This window comes from Ochlerotatus camptorhynchus, unplaced genomic scaffold (genome assembly GCF_037179485.1).
Source record: "Ochlerotatus camptorhynchus isolate MF236.1 unplaced genomic scaffold, CSIRO-AGI_Acam_v1.1 ptg000438l, whole genome shotgun sequence".
Classification (NCBI taxonomy): domain Eukaryota; kingdom Metazoa; phylum Arthropoda; class Insecta; order Diptera; family Culicidae; genus Ochlerotatus; species Ochlerotatus camptorhynchus.
The window spans coordinates 1,530,738-1,551,735 of NW_027040924.1; positions in this window are offsets into that span (position 1 = coordinate 1,530,738).

The following is a 20,998-nucleotide window of genomic DNA, read 5'->3' on the forward strand; positions in this document are numbered from 1 at the left end:
CAATTTTGCAAAATTATCGTTATCGTTAACATGGTCTAAGACATTAATCACTAAAGTCTCATGATCGGTTATTTTCAAATCAGTATCCGTAACTGAACAAATGGAATCAAAATTGGAATAAACGTGGTCAATTAAAGTTCTACTGTGCCTGGAAATGCGCGTATATTCATCAACCGTTTGCTTTAAATTAAAAAAAACTCAGCTAAACGCTTCAAACAATTCGAATGATGGTTATCACGCCAATTAATATTAAAATCACCAGCCAATATATTTAATTTACTAGAATCAAGGAATGTCTCGAGCCAGTTCTCTAAAACTTCAACAAAACGCTGGTCACTAGAACTGGGAGAATGATACAAAACACCATAATTACTCATCTTCATGCCACGTACAACTGTAATTCCCAAGAACCAGTTGCCATCAATAACTTCGTTGGTACGAAGGTTGAATTGAACTGATTCTTTGACATAAATAGCAACACCGCCAGTGTGTCTAGAATGTGATAAACAAGCAGCAACAATATATCCCGGAATACTATACTGATCAAAAGCTTCAGTTTCTACAATATGAGTTTCAGATAATAAAACTAAAAGAGGACGTTTTTCCTCAATAATCTGACGTAATGCTACGTAGTTTGTTGACACCCCCGCAATATTCAAGTATAAAAAATCGAATTGATTCACATTCCTGGAACTTGGCTGCTATTTATTGAAACGCAAGCTGCTTTTCTTCTAATCAAAAAGTCTTTTATAGAGCAAACATTCCGAGCTAAATGCGGCATGGTTGACGTCCAAGTTCATTTTACGTTCTTTATTCATTTTCAAACAATTAATACATTTCAATACAGTTGACGTACACTCCGACGTTTCACGCTTCACTTATAACAAGTTTAGTGTTGTAATTGAAGTCGATGTCGATACTTATGTTATTATGTTGTTATGTGCGAAAAAAGTAAATGTAAGGTTTGATCGGTGCTCGATAGTTCCCGCGATTAATGTGTTGAGATGCTTCAAATGCGGAGAATTTGGACACAAGAGCATGGATTGCAAAAATTGTGATAGATGCTCTAGGTGCAGCCAACAACACAGTTGGCTGCACCTAGAGCATCTATCACAATTTTTGCAATTATTGCCACCGCTGCCATAGTGGGACCGAAAAGGCATGCTTGGCGTTCTATACAAAAGAATTCATATTCGGCCTTATTACGGGTGTCACTACACGGTGATAATGAAGTGATACTCAGAATAAGAGCCGTGATTGCCGCACAAATCAAATGGGAATGACGACAAGTGACAAGTTTTCACCGTGAAGTGATATCCGTAATAAGCCCCATTATTGATATTATTATTCCTTACATTTGATTTCTTCGCGTGCCGCTTCGCTCTCAGAATGGCAGCGGCCTAAGCAAATCAAACGAAACTATTCAAATCGACTTATCTGCTTTTGTAAGCAATTATTCAAATCTTCAATCGACGATTTGTCTTAACTGCTAACTAACCCACGCAAACACACACCATCATCAATCTTTCCCCTACTAGCTAGTTTTGTTAGTTTCTTTGAGTGAGTTTGCAGTTGCCACAAATCGTCGAATAGTTATGCTTGGAATACCTAAAATCCCATAGAACCAGAACGTCAAAATAGAACACATGTTGGATTCAATCTGTGTAGTTGTGTTCCATTTGGTGAATTTTAACTTAAATTTGACAGATAGAAAATTTTCAAATAAACCTGCTATTGTACCACACTTATTTCTGGCAGACCAGGAATTAATAATTATTTTGACAAACACCTTCTCGAAAATCACACGATATATCAAATGGTCGCACGCAGTCAAATCAACACCATATATTTCCGAAACATTGTAATTTATTTTCGAAATGTCAAATTTAAGTGAAAATTCGAAAAAAATTTAACGCAGCCTAATTCTGTGTTCCATTTGATAAATTTTCACTGACACTTCGAAAACAAATTATAATGTCTGAATATCCCTTAATTGTTGATCATCCGACTTTCGAGAAATTATTTGTCAAAACTGATTCCTGGTCTGTCTGAAATAAGCAGGTTTATTTTAAAATTTGCCTTCTGTCAAATTTAAGTGAAAATTCTCCAAATGGACCGCAACCTAACTGTAGGGGGTTGACAGCTGCAGTATACTCCTAGTGTTCGGCACGGATGGCAGAGGAGTTAAAACAAGCTGTCCCGAGCTTTATTTAATCACGCGAAGGTTTACTTACCACGCCGAACGGTTTGGATGGTACGCCGTTGCGCTGTCGGGACTGCTGGAGCGAGTGCCTTTTTTCTCGATTCTATCAAAAAACTGTTCAAGACGCTAAAACAGTTACTCTACTAAATTAAGAGACTGTTACAATAGCGTGGTTCAGAATTTGATAGAAAGAAAAGGAGTGCCTTTAGCATCAGGTGTTTGGACTTTGATTGTAGACTGAGGACTGAACTTATCACTAAATTATAGTTTCTTGTCTCATCAGTAATCTAAGTTTAAAACCTGATGAAGGTACTGGCTGGAAGGAATTCGGATCTTAACAGATCGACAGACGTTTTAAGACTAACGAAAACATTCGATTTATTAAGTAGAAAATTTACCTTATATAGGGGTTTGAGCCTAGAACGATTTATCTCCTCCTAAGATCTTCCTAACGTAATGTTGATTAGAACGAAAGAGACAGAAAGTATTCCTAATCTAAACTTATCCATCGTTCTCCTTCAAGATCATGTGAGGCATTTCGGGACCAACGCAATCCTTCCAGAATAATCTCGTATGTATGCATACGTCTAGGATGCACTTGACTCCTACGCAGCGCTTATACCTAAGCTAAACTGGTGCAAGCGTATAGTTTCCCTATGCTGAGTTTTATTGCTTTGTTTTATGCTGCGTGAATCCGTTGAGTAAATCCTATGGTGCAAACGTAAATCCTATAAATCCTATGGTGCTTATTACATAGCATTGACCTAGAACATTGTGTAATTTTCGATGCTTTCGTATTCATTGCATCTGGCAGCAGAAGGGATGATAAACAGAACAGCTGTTCATATTTGACTTTGAACTTTTACCTCTTTGCATTGTCTTGGGTGATTCGAGAACGTTCTTCAATTATTGCTAATTTATCGCATTCACAACACCTAGTCTCACCATCGAATGGCATTTGCTAGATAAGACGAGGTTGCGCCATTATTTAAAAAATAAGCTCTGCAAACAACGCTCTTTGAAAACAATTTAATTAATAGGGTAGAGCGCTACTTCGCCGTAATCGCCCATTTCCGTTCTATCGATCAGAAAAGATCAATAATATCAATGATTTCAGCGTGCACAAATAAATAATAGGTTTGTTTCGATGCGCTAGTTCATTAGCTACAACATAAACCCTGTTAGAGCGCATTGTATGAATATTTACGCTCATTGTTTTCAAAACAAAAGAAGCGCTCCTAGCGAATCCCCTTTTTCTACGTTTATCCGTAGGACGAAGAAAATCTAATGGCGTTTCAATGCGTTAGGACGGAATTGAAACTCGTAAAACGAATTTAGAATCAAGAAGCAGTATTAGATTTTAAACAATATCTCAACAATTTGTGACTCTTTATCAAATCCAACGGTACGTATGGAAAGGTGAATAAATTTAGAAGTCATCTTTGACAGAAATACTTCCTTTTTTTGTTTAAACTCGTTCAGAAAAGAGAGGTTACGTTACTGAAAAAATGCAAGGATTAAAAAGGAGGATATTTTCGGGCAAATGAAGGATGTAGAAAAATTATTGAAAATGGTGGACATGTCCTCCTTTAGGATACCATATGGTAATCAGTCCCAAGCGCTCATCTGAGAGACAATCCAGTTAAGCGAGTTGATATGCGTTTCTATGACATCGACATCATTGACGCGGTCAGGATGAAGGTGAAGGTAGATGAAAGTGCTCACTCCGTACAGAGATGATGCAACCCAGAGTTACTCGACAGCGGAATCACCTGGAGGAAAGACCTGACACGAATTTTCATTCAACCAAGTCTCCCTGAAGACGTATATGTCATAACACGTATCGGAGCATGCGAGCTTGAAGTCAGATGGAGAGCTATTGATCCCTCCGATGTTATGATAATACAGCAGCAATTCTGAAATAGCAGGCATAGTTTCAATACGTCTTGAGCAGGCGAATATTGGCTGGAAGCAACGGACGGATCAGAAGTCGTTGAATCGATAACAGAAGTTGGCTAGCCTACACGGAAAACAAATTATAGCAGACGCAATTATTTTTCCGGTCAAAATAACTATATTGTTCAATTGTTTTAGAGATAACCCGAAACTATAGTTGATTTGACTATATATAGAGGGCAACAACTATAGTCCATAGTTGGCTCCTCGGTTGGCTCAACTATATTTTTCAGTAGATGAACAAACGTCAATCTTCAAAATACAACTATGCTTTAGTTGATTCAAGAAAACTACATATTAAGGAAGTTTGTTTTGCTTCTTTATCGATCTCAAAAACACAACTGCAAAATCATAAAAAAGTGAACAAGAACATTCAACTTAGATTTGAACCGTGTTCATCTGCGTGAGAACCAGCTATCTTATCGCCTGCTCTACGCATCACAAGTTAAAAGTATGTGGATTTATGATGATCACTTGAAACCAAATTATATAGGGAAATTTACGAATTCTCGGCAACCTAAGCAGTGACCTTCTTTCTACAGCCTTTTTCTCTAAGGAACGCACACATATGCAGTATTGGTTTGTTTACAATCTTTTGCTGCCAGCTGCTCTAACAATTTCAGTCGAAAGAATTGTCAAAAACTGGTTTGAAACGCTTTTACAAAGCTCCAATCTTCTCTAGTGAGAGCGAGTATTGTCGGCAACCAGTTTTTCTTCGGCATCCGTTCCATTTGAACTGCATGTAAATCTGCTGTTCTATTATCGGCAACTCGAAATCAGCTACAATTTGTAGTGCGTGTGTTGCATTTCAAGAAAACCTTGCTAGATTGCTTTTTCTCAGTGGTAAGTCAAATTGCACCGAGAACAAATTATAGCAGACACAATTATTTTTCCGGTCAAAATAACTATATTGTTCAATTGTTTTAGAGATAACTATAACTATATTTAACTATAACTATATTTTTCAGTAGATGAACAAACGTCAAACTCCAAAATACAACTATGCTTTAGTTGATTCAAGAAAACTATTGTTAGGAAAGCAAAATTTTACAATGTTTATTAAACGAACTGCTCTTCATTATCGACATATCAAGGAGGTTTGTGTTGCTTCTTTATCGATCTCAAAAACACAACTGCAAAATCATAAAAAAAGTGACCAAGAACATTCAACTTAGATTTGAACCGTGTTCATCTGCGTGAGAGCCAGCTATCTTATCGCCTGCTCTACGCATCACAAGTTAAAAGTGTGTGGATTTATGATGATCAATTGAAACCAAAGTATATACATAAATTACATTGGCGGTTGTTATAATTGATCAAAGTTATAGTTGAATTGAGTATAAGATGAACAGTTGAATCTATTAGGTAGATATGATTGAGTTGACGGTCAAATTAATGTTGAAATAACTATAGGTTTCTTTCAAACAACAATATTTTTCCATGTGAAAGTAACTATTAGGATTGTTATCTTAACTTAACGAATTTGTTCTCCGTGTACACCCTTAGAAATAACTAATTTGACACGTGACGGAATCCATCTTTGACATAAAGGATCAGGCGTAAACATATATTTCATGTAAATTTAGGTGCTCCGAGACTGAAAAGTTCGTTACTCGACGAAAAGTACGTTTGTTTGAGTTGAATTTAACGTCTGTTATGACTCAATTTTATGTCAAAATTGACGCTAGAAATTGTCAGTCTCAGAGCATTTAAATTTACATGATTTTTTTTCTAAGTGTGTATGCTGTCGAGCACTACTCCCGCACGTGGGACGAAATCAAAATAAAATGGTCATAAGCAAAACGAAACAAAACATTGTTGAATGTTCATTAAGAATCCTCTTGGATCCCATTATGAATTGTATATGAAACAGTAGAGTATATACCTAACCCCCTTAAGTACTCATCCCCTAGGTAAAAATGTCAAGATCACAGGTATAAAAATGTAGAATCGGAACCTACCTAACTTATAATAACCAATATTTGTCATGTTGGCTGTTTATTCAACCACAATGATAACATGTTCGGTTATCAAATCTTGATAACCGGATATCAGAACTTGTTATCAATCTGGTAAAATCCTTAAATCGGGTAGAAAGGCTTGTACTCGAAAAAAAATGCACCATTTTTATCCGTGTGTAACTTTTTTATCCGTGGGTAAAAATTGATGAAAATTTGGGTATAACTAGTTTGGAGTGAATTGTTTTTTTTTTCCTTTATTTAACGTCGGTCTCTGTTCCGCAATCTAGTGCCAATCACCGACGGACATCGATTGCCATCCATTGACGGCAACCGAATGTGCAGGAAGGCAGCTTCCACACCTGCGTAGGATATCACACCCATTCAACACACATGGGCCGGGACCAACGGGTTTACTTCCCTTCCGAAGGAAGACGTGACCAGAGATTTTTATGCCTCAGAAAAATCCCACCGACCTCGGCTGGGATTGAACCCAGACTTATTGGGGTGTTAGAAAGCAGTCACGCTTACCACTACACCACCGGCTCCGGCCAGAGTGAATTGTTTACATGTGCAAAATTTCATAACGATCGGTTCAGAGATGGATCGGAAGACAACTGAGAATCACCCATACAACTGTGTCTCGGGTGGTAAATTCGTTTAAGGAGTCCCAGACGACCGAGCGGCGGCTGGAAGTGGAATAAAATCGAAGACAGCTGACCCTGTGAAGGCCCGGAAGGTGTTGGATTATTTGAAGTGTAATCCAAACCTTTCGATTCGCGACGCGGCTCTGAAGACAAAGTGTTACGCCTGGTTTGTTCAGCAAACCATTAAGCGAGCTTGGCTTCGTGTATTCAAGGTCCGGAAGGCGTGATCAACAAAACACGGCGGCCAAATCCCGCGCTAGGAAGCTGTATCGAGGGTGGTTAACGAAACCGATGTGTGTGGTTATGGATGACGAGACCTACATCAAGACATGAGGAAGAAGAAAGTGGACAAATTCGCCAAAAAATACTTGCTCTGGCAGGCCATAGCCAATGCGGTGAACTGAGTAAACCGTACATAACAATGGGTACCATCAACAGCGAAATTTACCGCACCGAGTGCCTCCAGAAGCGTCTGTTGCCCTTCCTGCGGTCCCACGGAGGCGAGAAATTATTTTGGTTGGACCTGGCATCATGCCATTACACGCGATCGACGTTGGATTGGTACCCCAGACAACCAGAAGTCGTATAACACTGTACAGACAGTATCGTAAATTGCTACAGTTTGAGTCAACATCGCATATAGGAATGACATACATCGCATTATGTTTAAGATAAATCGTATAGAATACAAATTTCCAACTTATATAGGGTGAATCATTTTTCTATCGTACTGTATCACAAATTAAATCGGATCACATCGTAAAACTTTTAATATTGAATTTGTTATTACAGATTAAATTGTATATAATGTCAAATCAACTCGTTTAAAAAGGAATTAAAATTTGCACGTATATATATGGCCTCCACTTTTGTACGTATAAGCTAATTTTTTTGCATTCTATACAATACATTGTTTGTATATATGTTCGTAAATCACAAAAACAACTTAGAATATACGTGCATTCTGGTTGTCTGGGACAGATACAATAACGTTGTTTTTGTACCAAAAACCGCCAACTCCCCAAATTCACCAGAAATTCGTCCGGTGGAAAGATTTTGGGCCATGATGAAGGCCAAAGTTCGAAAATCGTCCAAGGTGCTTAAGAACGAGCTGGAGTTGAAGAAAGAATGGATGAAAGTGACCAAAAAGGTCGGCTCCACCATTGCACAAAATGTAATGAGGACTTTAAATAAATTTTTGACGAACACTTTTGTCTGGTGCATTTTTTTTTTTGAGACGGGCCTTAGTTTCCATTTAATTCCACTACCTTATCAAAACACCCTTGCTTACCTACATCCAGCTGTAAGAGATGAACTAGCCTATGGCTAAAAATCTCTATAATAAAGTATTAAAAAAAAAACCTACATCCAGCTAAACATTCTGTTTACCCCTGAATGTAGAAAATCAAATTTTAAATTTTTTTCATTTTTAAATATCTTTAAGCATACATTATTAATTGTATGGGTACAGGTTGAACTCAATTCAACTTTATTAATTACTTTATTTGTACAGGCTCAATCGAATAAACTTAACAGAGCCGAGTTATCATTTTCGTTATGCATTATTAATGCCTTATATTTAAAGTTACAGGAATTGGACCGGATACTCGCGGTTGCCTCGAGGTTAGTGGAGATTTACAATTTTTTAGGATGGGAAAAGGGAGAAGGTGGTTTGAAATGTGGTTTACGATACAAATCTTTAATTAATCCATAAACATGAACTTATTTCTATTCATCTTGAAAACAAACATAAAAAACCCACACGTACAAGATACAAACTAAACACAAGGCTAATCAAACTTACATTCTAAGGTTAATATTCTTAAATTAAACATATATGAGTTTCATAAACTCCAGATCGCATCTAGCCAAAATATCCCGAATTGAAACATTGGGTTGTCTACCTCGAGCCCGAAGGGAATCGTACAGCTCAGATCTGACTCCACGATGCTCAGCACAAGACCAAATAATATGATCGGCGTCTTGGTAACCTTGTCCACATTCACAGAGATTGCTGTCCCCCAGCCCAACACGGAACAAGTGAGCGTTTAACGAATAGTGATTGGACATGAGGCGAGACATCATACGAATGATGTCTCGACCCACATCCAACCCCTTGAACCAACCCAAGCAACACACTTTCATCATAATAAGGTGCTGCAACTTGATTGTGATTGATATAAGTTACATGCAAGCTACCAAAAATACTCAGTGACAAGTGTGCTGCTAGGGAAGGGCTCTTCGACACCTTAGGGATGATCGAATATAGCCATCGTCCCAAACACCCTTCACTCCATTTATTCTGCCAGCTGACGAGTCTCGACGAGTGACTGTTGATGATAAATGAAGAAAAACTCATCGTAGGCGATTTGTCGATCGTAAATATCGTCTTCTATAGCGCCCACCTTAGCAAGTGAGTCCGCCTTCTCATTGCCTGGAATCGAGCAATGAGATGGGACCCATGCAAAGCACTTAGAAGCTCTCGTATTTTCATGAGAAAATACGATGAGTGCTTTACCGACCTCATGGAGCGAATAGCCTCAACAGAACTGAGACTATCCGTAAAAAAATAATGATCTGATGCAAGTGTGGTGATAGTTTCTAGCGTATAATGTATTACCGCTAGCTCAGCAACATATACGGAACAAGGAGTTTGAAGCATTCGAGAGGCGCTATGAAATTCGTTGTAAATACCAAAACCAGCGGACGACATATGTGAAGAACGATATTGCGGAATCAACTTGGCCAAACTTTGCAGTGTATAATGACGGAACTATCATGTTACAATGATGTTATGGGATTCCGCAAATCTCTTGCGTCATAGATAAATCAAAACTAACCGAATTGCCAAAGTCGGAGAAGCATACACGATGAAGATTATGCTGTGAATGGCTGACATCCTGTGTTAGTACGTACACGTAGTACAATGACATAAAACGAGTTTGAGGGTTCAGCTCAAGAAGCTTCTCAAAGTTTGCAATCACCAGTGGGTTCATAATTTCACAACGCCTGAGGGATAATTCCAAAAACCGATCAGTGAGTGGCAACATGCCCGCCAACAATTCGAGACTCATCGTATGAGTCGAGTGCATGCATCCTAACGCGATACGAAGACAGCGATACTGGATCCGGTCCAGTTTGATGATGTGCGTTTTAGCCGCCGACTGGAAGCAAAAACTACTGTACTCTAAAACCGATAAAATCGTTGTCCTGTACAACGTTAGAAGATCTTGCGGATGGGCTCCCACGTTCCGGTAATTGTTCGAAAAAAAAATTGATCCTTTGTCGGCATTTTCGTCTCAGATACTCAATGTGGGATCTCCAGACGCATTTGGAATATCTCCTGGGATCTCCAGGAGATATTTGAAAGACATGAAATGAGTGATCGGCTTACCCAAAAGTTGAAGCTTCGGTTGTGCTGGGCTATGCTTCCTAGAAAAAACGACCAACTCAGTTTTCTCCGTGGAGAATTCGATACCTAGCTGGATAGCCCAAAAAGACAAATTGTCTAAGGTATCCTGTAAGGGTCCTTGCAGGTCGGCCTCTCTGGGCCCTGTCATAGACACTACACCGTCATCTGCAAGTTGTCTCAACGTGCAGTTGTCACTTAGACAATTGTCAATTTCTCTGACGTAGAAATTATACAAGGGGGCTTAAACATGAGCCCTGTAACTAAATCGAGAAGCTGTAGAGTTTCCATGAGAATAGCTCATATGTTTCTCCGACAGCAAATTGTACAAAAAATTATTAATTAATGGAGAAAGGCCACAAGCGTGGAGTTTGTCAAAAAGGACTTCAACCGATACTGAATTAAAATCCCCCTTAATATCCAAGAACACAGAAGCCATTTGCTCTTTTTTTAGCAAAAGCCAACTGAATTTCTGTGGAAGAACAACGCGAGACAGTCGTTCGTTCCCTTGTCCCTACGGAAACCAAATTGAGTATCTGAGAGTAGGTGGTTCATTTCAGCCCATTTGTCCAGGCGAAAAAGGATCATTTTCTCCAACAATTTTCGAATGCACGATAACATCACGATGGGACGATACGAGTTATGATCTAACGCGGGTTTTCCAGGCTTTTTAATGGCTATAACTCTCACTTGCCTCTAGTCATCCGGAACAATATTGAGCTCCAGGAACTGACAAAACAAGTTCAACATGCGCCTCTTAGTGACGTCTGGGAGGTACTTCAACAAGTTGAACTTGATTCTATCAGCTCCCGGAGCCGAATTGCCACACGAAAGGAGCGCGATTGAGAGCTCCAGCACTGAAAATGGCTGACTGATCTCGTCTACCGAATGCTTCGTTTCGCGAGGAATCATCTGTGCCGGCACGCAATCAGGACATGCTTTTCGCGCGAACTTGAGAATCCAACGATCTTAGTACTCCTCGCTCTCGTTGTTCGAAGACTGGTTACGCATCCTTCGCGCCACGTTCCAAAGCGTATTCATCGACGTTTCGCGCGATAATCCGTCCACGAATTGCCGCCAGTATCCGCGTTTCTTGGCTTTGATGAGGCTCTTGAGTTCGCGTTCAAGAACCGAGTACGCTTCGAAATGCACGGGTGTTCCACGTTTCCGGAAAAGCTTAAACGCTTCGGACTTTTTACGATAAACCTCAGTGCATTGGTGGTCCCAGCAAGGGGAAGGAGGTTTCCTACGGAAAGACGTTCCAGAAACCAGCCGAGTTTGAGCTCGAAGCGCGCTGTATAAGATCAGATTGGAGAGGAAGTAATATTCCTCCAACGGTGGAAGCCCTTCTACAGACGACACGGCTTCCTCTATCGCGGTCTTGCACATTGTCCAATCGATATTACGGGTGAGGTCGTACGCGACGTTGACGGATTCCGACGGATTGAACCCACTGGCAATCGAAATTTTGATCACATTCCACGTGCAATCCAACGATAATGAGTTAGATCAAAATGTGAGGTCTAATTTATTTCCATTTGAGGATAGACCAGCCAAACGTGTTACTTCTCCATTGTTAAGAATTGTAATATTGAAGTTATGAAAGAGGTCATATATAGAAGTAGAACGGTTGTCATCATACAGTTCCCCCCAGCCTGTACCGTGGGAATTAAAATCTCCCATAATCAACCGTGGAGCAGAAGTACCGAACATATATCTGAAAGTTGTTTTCGATTAACAACGGTTCTACGAGGAATATAAACAGAAGTAATACAAAGGCTCTTACCTTTTAAAATAGCTTGACATGCGACAACTTCAATACCTGGAAATTGAGGAAGATTCTCTCCATAGAAGGAATGGCACTTTTTGATCTCCAAAAGTACCCCTCCTCCACGCGAATCCTTACGATCTAGTCGAATAATGTTAAAATCATAAAAAGAAAGATCAATATCTGAAGAGAGCCAAGTTTCACAATGAGCAATTGCATCACAATCATTATTGTGAACTAAAAACTTAAAAGAGTCTCATTTAGGAATAAGACTTCGACAATTCCATTGTAGAACAGTGATCAAATCCCCGACCACTTCAATGTCAATTGCTTCAAGAGGGTCTTCACAGTAGGAAGCATTGCCAGAACAATGCTTTTCAGGGGATCAGAAATATCGAGGTACTTGAGGATACCGTTCACAATGTCATCAAATGAGAACAACCCAGATGAAGAAGAGGCTTCTGTTCTTAAAAATGGAGCATCATGGGTTTTGGATGTCCCCGGGAGTAGTGGAAAATCCTGAGTATAGTCAGTTCTTCGGAAACCAGGAGGAGTTGAAACTTCCTTTTTTACACCACTCCTTGATTTGTGCAAGCTGGTTTGAGGTTCCTGCTCAGCGACTATCCGTGAACGAATGCGTCTTCGTTTCCGTGAAGAAATTTCCGGAAAACTGAAAGGAATTCCCTCCTCAGCCGAGTCAGAGTCAGACTCGTCATCTGACAAAAGAGCGAAGCGATTTGCGCCGTTGGCTGATGGCTTGGATGTCTTAAGCATTTCTGCAAAAGACCACCTGGAACGTTCCTTAAAAGAGCGTTCTAGTTTCTCCCCGCGATGTTTGTACACCGGGCACCACGAGAGACTATGAGGAGGAGATCCTTTGCAGTACACGCGTTTTAGTACAGTTGCTGCACAGGCGCCATTCTCATGCTTCTCCCCGCATTTGGAACAGCGTGCTATGCTGTCACCGTGGGAGGCTGTATGTCCCAACTGCTTACAGATTTGGCAGTTCATGACCCGGGGAATGAACAAACGCACAGGTAGTCGAAGTTTTCCCAGCTCGATATAGTGAGGAAGGGCTGAACCAGAAAAGGTCACACAAAACGAGTCTGTGGGGTAAAACTCTTTTTACCCTTGCTCACAGATACTGAGCCCAGTTTTTGGACAGCCAGTATCTTCACCGGGGGAAGCAAGGGGTTCTTGAAACAGCCAACTGCCTGCTTCTCCAAGATCTCGGGGGTCAGACTCGCTTCGGTAACCACACCTTCAATCTCCACATCACGAGCTGGGATGTAAACTCTATACTCGAGCGTGAAGAGCTTGGAAACAGTAATTTCATTAGCTTGCTTAAGGTTAGAGGCGGACACACGAAGTTTATTGTGCTTAACAGTGGCGTAGCGTACCCTGGTGACACCCGGGGCGGATTTTGTGGGTGTCACCCCATGTTTTATATGCACATGAGTACTTACCATAAATTACTGTTTCCTTAATAAAACATAAATAAAACATCTAGTTTACCAAGCCAAAAACATCGTTTATTTGAATACAAAACAAGAAATCAGCAAATCTTGACACGTCTTGACTTAACTGCAGCAAATTGTCTTATGACTTCGTCAAAGTCAGTGGAGTTAGCGTATTCGCATTCAATAGACAACAAAGCCAACCCAGTTAAGCGCGATTGTGCCATAGTTGTTCGTAAATAACTTTTTATCAACTTTAACTTGGAAAAGCTTCGCTCACAGGACGCCACGGAAATACACACGGTTAGAAACAACTTCAAACCAACCATGAGATTTGGAAGTGTTTCCTGGAAGTCCCATTTGACGATGAACTGTAGCACATCCAGTGCACTTCATCGTTTGGCATCATCCATAATTATTTCTGCTGCTTTCAGATGTCTCCGAAACCTTGGGATCTCCAACAACAGTTCGCTTTCGGACACTTCGTCGTAGAAAGTCGTTAGTTTATTAGCAGACGTTTTCTGTTCTAAATCAGACGCTGATAGCAAGTTTTCAGTTTGAATTGCTTCAAAAATGTCCGCCACCTCCTTCACCGGTTTTGATCGCTTCAGCAGTTCATCATAAAAACGATCGATGCAGTCCAACATACCAGTTCTGTTTTCCTCTTCCAACGTAGGCCCGGGTTTCGACGGTTGGCCACCTGGCTTTCTTGTCTTGAAACGAACTCTCCTCTCCACAGCAATACCATACTCTTTTGACTTGGAAAGAGCCTTCTCAATGGCGTTTTCAACAAGATTGTTGCGTTCAGCCGTCATAAAGATTTCAAGTGCTTTTAGCTTAGTCAAAACCTTGTCAAGTGACAATCCCTTCGTTTGCAAGTACTTTTGTGCAATATCAACTTCTTGCAAGACGTCACACCAAAAGTATAAATAACAGAGAAAAGTAAAGTCACAAACCGCAGGCAGAAGGGTTCGTGCACTTGCTCTGGTATTCAAATTTTCAGCTGGATCAGACAATGCTTCGATTGCAGCGATCAGCCCATCGTAGTTTGCGCAAATTGGTTTTACCGCTTCATAATGCGCACTCCAGCGGGTTTGCGATAATCTTTTTACCGCCACACCTGTGTGATGCAGCAGCACGTCCCATCGATGAGTTGAAACAGCAAAAAACGAGTAAACGGCTTCGACAGTTCCAAAAAATGTAACACACTGTGGGTTCACAGCAAAAGCGTGTTGGCCGCATAAGTTTAACGAGTGATCTACACATCCGTTGAACACCGCTTTTTTGTTTTGTTTCTTCAGCAAGGCTTGAACTCCTCCATGTGTACCTGACATCGTTATAGCGTTGTCATAACTTTGTGAACGACACTTCATAAAGTCCAATCCATTACCTTCAAGTTAATGAAGGATATCGTTGCTCAAATCAACGGCTTTTTTTCCCTTTCAGAATAAAAAAACCGAGAAATGATTCTTTTACTTCGACTTTCCCATCTTCAATCTTGACATATCTGATAATTTCAGACATTTGGTCATCGTGCGATGCATCTGGGGTGCTATCGAACATAATCCCATAATATTTCGATGATCTTATATCTGAGAGAATTCTCCCTTTAACATGACCTGCCAACATCTCGATGAACCCGTTTTGTGTTTGCGGCGAGAGATAAGAAACATGGGGCTGGACTTGCAAATCGACACAATGCTTCAACCGCAACAAATGCTCCTTCAGAACCGGGTCATATCTAGAAATCAGTTCTACTAGCTCTAGAAAATTTCCCCTATTTGAGGAAAGCTCATCTTCCCTGTGGCCCCGAAAAGCAATGTTTTGCTTAGCCAGGAACAAAGTAATGTCAAGTAAGCGATGTAGCACATCATACCATTTTTTAGATTCCTTCTCTCTCTGATCGATAAGATGTTGATCGATATTTGAACCAGACTTGAGATTTGTAGCCATCGTTTTCCACTTCTCCAGACATCGAATGTGCTCTTCGGATCTTTCATGGAATTGAACTTTTGGGTTAAGCTTCCACCAGCTATCGAAACCTGTGACAAATTTTGAGGTTGTTTCCGTTGCTTGAACAGTAAACAGCCTACAGCAAAAACAAAACAGTTTGTGGCTTATACGTGAATACACCATCCAAGTGCGTAGGACTCTGTCACCATCAGGCGTCACAAGATAGAACCATTCTTTCGTTAATTGGCGCTGCTTACCTTTCACGCCTTCCCCAGATCTGGATGAAACAGTAAATGGCCCATCCTTATTCTGGAAGGTTGCACTCCCCATCTTGATGATGTTCACTCTTAGGTAAGCTGGCATAGGTAATTTCCAATAGGAAACATCAGAAAAGCAATTGGAATCATCAGCCACAGAGTGTTCTGCTTGATTCTCATTGCCATCATTTTCTACATCACTTTCAGAATCAGAACCGTCTGGTTTCTCATTTTTTTTCTCTGTCCCTTCACAAACCTCGTTTTCTGCTGCTAATGTCCCTGAAACCGACACTGGTGATGCTCCTGCTGCTGCTGCAGAATCAGCTTCCTGAGCACCATCGCTCGAATGGGTAGCTGAAGGTGCTGATTCCGGTTTGCTCATGAATCTCAATATCGATTCAGATAATGCTTTCTCTGTTTCGAGTTTAGCACGTTTTGCTTTGCGTTGTTGAAAACCACTCGATCGCTTGTTTTTATGCTCTCCACGCGGCATTGTGTCCTTGAGGAAAAAAGATCAGGCACATGAAAAACCAAATAAATTTACATCCCACTTTATTCTGTTCAGCTTACCGGATTATTGCTGTTATTACTTGTTCACGTTTGATCTTTTATGAAAATGGCTCCCACTTTTTCTCTGCTTCATCGGAACTGTCGTCAATATTTCCGCACGGAATCAAACTTGCTTATCCTCTGCCTGCGCAAAGATTTTTTCTCCCACTCTCACAACGAACTCAAAGGCAAAACACGATCTCATAAGAGAAGTCGGCCGTCGTCGGTGTTTGCATAGAGCTTTCAGACCTTCAATCGGCGCAAACTACTGCACCATCTGAATCGAAGAAGTGCGAGCAAGAAGGAAACGGACTAGTGGGGGAAGGGAAAATAAACCATGCGTGGGTCCATGTGTGCTAGATAGAGAGAGACTATTAAACGTCAAAAAGGTCTGTTCGACTTCGGTTCCTGCACGGGTGATGCGAGTGATGCGTATAGACGGTCATAGTTATACAATAGGGGTATTCACAAAGCGGCTCGTAAACGTATACACCCTCGTAAATGCGTAAACTTCCATTACACTCCAATGGACACTGGTATTTTTACGCTAGTGTATATGTTTACGATGCGCCTAGTGAATACCCCTAATGTCCTTTATACAAGGTCTGGGCCAAAGGGCTTATTGATGTTAGTGAAATGTGTAAATGTTTAGTGGTGTTCGTATTTCATTGCAATGTTTATCTTTTTACACGAAACAGCTGTTGGCAGTGACAAAATACTATCTGTTCGCAGTATGGAATGTTGAATAGAGTGACGTCGTCACTTGAGTGCTCAGCAATGTTTACAATATTTTTGCTTCTAACACCACCAAGCTACCTGTTGGCCCAGACCTTATATAAATGTCATTGATATTTATAGACCTGTCAATATGCTGCCATGTTGTATCCAAAACGAATATTTTCCATACGATTTGACGGTTTGTTTGGATACGTCAACTCACGTTGGCCGGTCTATAACTTGACTGTCTATAGTGATGCGGTGTCGGTTGTACATAACATGGGTGGGGTTATGTTTCGTTCGGGTACTGCCAGGGGTCTGGCAACCCTATATCAATCCTATACGTTTGACAGTAGGCAACATCACGGGCAAAATACGGCCCGTCTGACGTATACATGGTGAAAAGGGACGGAAAATCGTGTTGTAAGCAGTAAGACACGAGCAAATGATAGCATCAAAACCATGGATGCCAGCCAGGCCCCTGGGTTGCTTGTGTCTTTGCTTCGTCCACCGTTTAGTAGGGGTGTAGCAAACTGTAGTTGATTACACTCTTCCCCAAATGTACTCAAAATTGTTATATGAGTTGACCCGCAACCTTTTGAAACTGCTGTTTTACGGATATGTATATGATCAGGTATATGGTATTAATTATTCTCTTGGGTGTCACCCCCCGCCACTGGCAAGCAACGCCACTGGTGCCTAACCTTCGTGATTTCGGTCACGGCCGAAAAAATCATTTGAAATTTGTACCACATTCAAAAAGTTTTTTTACGTAGGACCACGTCTGTGATTTTTATATGGGGGTACACTTTTTGAAAACCAAAAACGGAACATGTAACAAAATTATGAAAGATTTTGAACGTTAATAACTCAGCTGCCTCTGGACCAATTTCAGTAATTTTATCACCAATGGATCAGAAATATTTCTACGCATCTTTCAAACTTTATATTTTTTGAAAATTTCACTATTGAAAATTGCACGAATGTGCAACTGCCTCTATTTTTATGTTAAGTAAAATTATCACCGATTGCCTACGAAAAGCGATTTCCCTAACACAGATTTAAAAGTTGAATTCCATCCGGTCTCACCAAACGATGTTTATTTAATCACCGCGTGGTGAGTGGTGGTGTTCTCCAGTACACAACGAATGGCTCCCCGCAAGCAGCTAGCTATCAAGGCTGCCCACAACCACTGGATTCAGTTCTAATCACCGTGTGTGGTGGTGTCCAATCGTCGGCATCAGCAGGAGCAGCAGTGCATTAGGCGCGTGGCGTTGAACATTGTTCTCCAGTACAAAACGAAAGGCTGCCTGCAAACAGTGAGCTGCAGCCCACATGGGCATCCATATAAGGAAGAAGCCGCACCGCTATTGATCGGAATCAGTAGCTCTTCGTGAGTCGCTCTCGGCCAAAGAGTATCAACAGAGAGAACCCCGTTCAAATTCATATTCCTACACAAAACACAAGCTCCTGCTGCAGTTAACAAATAAGATTTATTATATAAGACCAGGTAGTCCTACGTCACCATTGCGTACAACCCCATAGTTTTTTGGGCTGAAAGTAGACAACCCATAGACCAGTCAAGTTATTCGGATAGGCCCGTGATCAGGAGCTTTTCTCAGCCTGCCCATTAACAGACTGAGACGACGAACCAGGGATGACATCATCAGTTTTTTTAGATGATTGGTCATCCATGTCGTCTTCCGACAAAACTTCCATTTTGTCGCACTAGTGGGAGCGCAAAACGCTCTACCACTGAAACTCGCACAGACACAATACACAGAAAACACTACAAACACAGAAACACAAAATGAAAATTTAGCGAGGAAAAGAAAAAAACAAAAACAAAAACTTATCTGATAATCCTATACTACTACCACAGAGCGTTGCATGTGTAGGCGTTTACACAGCGACGCGCAGCGTGGATGACCATCGCTGTGGTGCACTTGATCGAGGCGCGGCACTCAGCGTACACAGGCGCACGATGATTGATGAACGATGTAGATGAAGAGACGGGTGCTCACACTCGATGATGATGATACGTGAGCAGGTATGCGTAACCACGCAACGATGATGCCCAAATTGGTTTGCAAATTACCAATCGCACGGATTAATCTTTCCGAAATCACACTTTCTACTAAAAAAAAACTCCGTTTTCGAACAATTTACCGGGAACTATGCCTTGGCACCAGTGAGAAAAAAAAACTGATAATTTATATTTAGCGAATACCGAGAAAACTTCCAAAACAACGGAGCGCGAAACAAGTCGACCGTACTTCTTGTTAGGACGTAGTTAGATGAACTTTATATAGATGAAATGGATAACTTTCTTCACAGCAAAAAAATAATTTTAATACCACATCACAGTGGATGCACTTCAATCGTGTCGAAAATATGATGGAATATTACATGCAAAAAAGAATAAAATTATCACTAATACAGTGACATTCCGCTGTTTTTACTGCATTTGTTTATTTTTGAGGTTATAAAAATTACATTTTTGACATGATTGAAGTGCATACTCTCGGATGTAATATTAAAATTTATGTTTTGCTGTGGAAGGAAAATTTAATTTTTATGATTATTTTAGAAAATACGTAGTTACGTAAAAATTTTCTCAAAATGCTCTCACAAGTTCCACAAACAGTCTGCATGGGTAAAAATTAAACGTACCTCAAAGCAACTTAAGTTTATATGAATGGCATCTCGGCTTTCCAAGTTGTGTTAAATTTACCTTGCGTAAAAAATGAAAAATTCAGTGCTATCGTGATCATTTTTTGATATTGTGAACAAAGTGCAATACAAATAAGGTAAGCTCAAAGTGTTTTGGACGCTATTTTTAAATAAAAATATATTTTTATTTCGATTAACCCCTCCTGCGAACTTGTCTAAATAAATAACTGAAAAAAAATTTAAATCGTGAATTCTGAAAAATTACTTTCAGCATATTTTATTTTTGTTTGAAAATCTTATATTCCATATCAAAATGCAAGAAAACTACCAGCATGCCTTACTTGGTGAAAATGGCGCTGATACAATTTATTGGCTGAGTCCATGAACAGCTATTTCTTACTGGAAGGAGACCAAACATTGTCTCTTTAAACAGTGTACTTGTCCTTTAAACGTCATGTACACAAAGTTTTTCCGAACATTTCGTCCGCTGTTTCTGATGATGAATCAGAGGGTGATTCCTTTAAATTTGATGATGCCGAATCTTCCAACATGCTGCTAGTTGAGGTCGAGCCTGCTCTGACAGCGACTAGCTCCAGGTTGGAGTGTTAAACTTGCCAAACTTATTTCAAAAGCCGTCAAGGCTAAAGAATGCGTTTTTACTTTTAAAATCCTTCATTTTGTTGATGGCGAGTTTTTTACGATTGCCAGATGCAACGATTGTGGGGCATATGTCAAGGTTCGTGGAATGAAAGCCTTTTAACAAATTGTATTAACTTTCGTTAGAGGTCTTGACACCGAGCACTCAAAACAACGATTTTTGGGGATGAAAGAAAGGCTTTATCCAAACAAGCCAAGCTTTAATCATCCCTCAAGTCGTAACTGTGGTAGATAGAGTTGATGTGGAATAATAATGATAAATGAAAACTTTATTTGAAGGCAAATGAATTTGACGATTAGATCAAGTAATTAAACATTCTATATGAGCAGAATCCAGTTAGCATGGAACATGGCAGAGGTGATAGTAGAAAAGAGAGCGCGAGAACAAAATCCCATTACTTCATGAGGGGAAATCCCGACACAGCTAGTAGCACTGGGTAAAGAAGGGGAAATTAAGTAGGGTATAAATACGGGCTAGTTGAGCTCGTTGAAGCATTCTTGTGACGATTGTTGAAAGCAACGGATGTACAGCAGCAGGATCAGAAACAGCAACAGCAGGAACAGCAGCAGCAGCAGAAATACCAGCAGCAGTGGAAGGAAGCAGATCAGCCGAGATTCGTGTAGCCGTGACCGAGGCTGGAAACCTCGGTCCGGTCACGACAGTAACGTAATGACATTATTGAACATGAATATGATCCTGATCAGGATCTAAATAGTAATATGCTTCCAACTATAAAGAAGATTACTTAGATGAGCCATGAGGAAATCAAGCACGAACACCTTCATGAGGATGT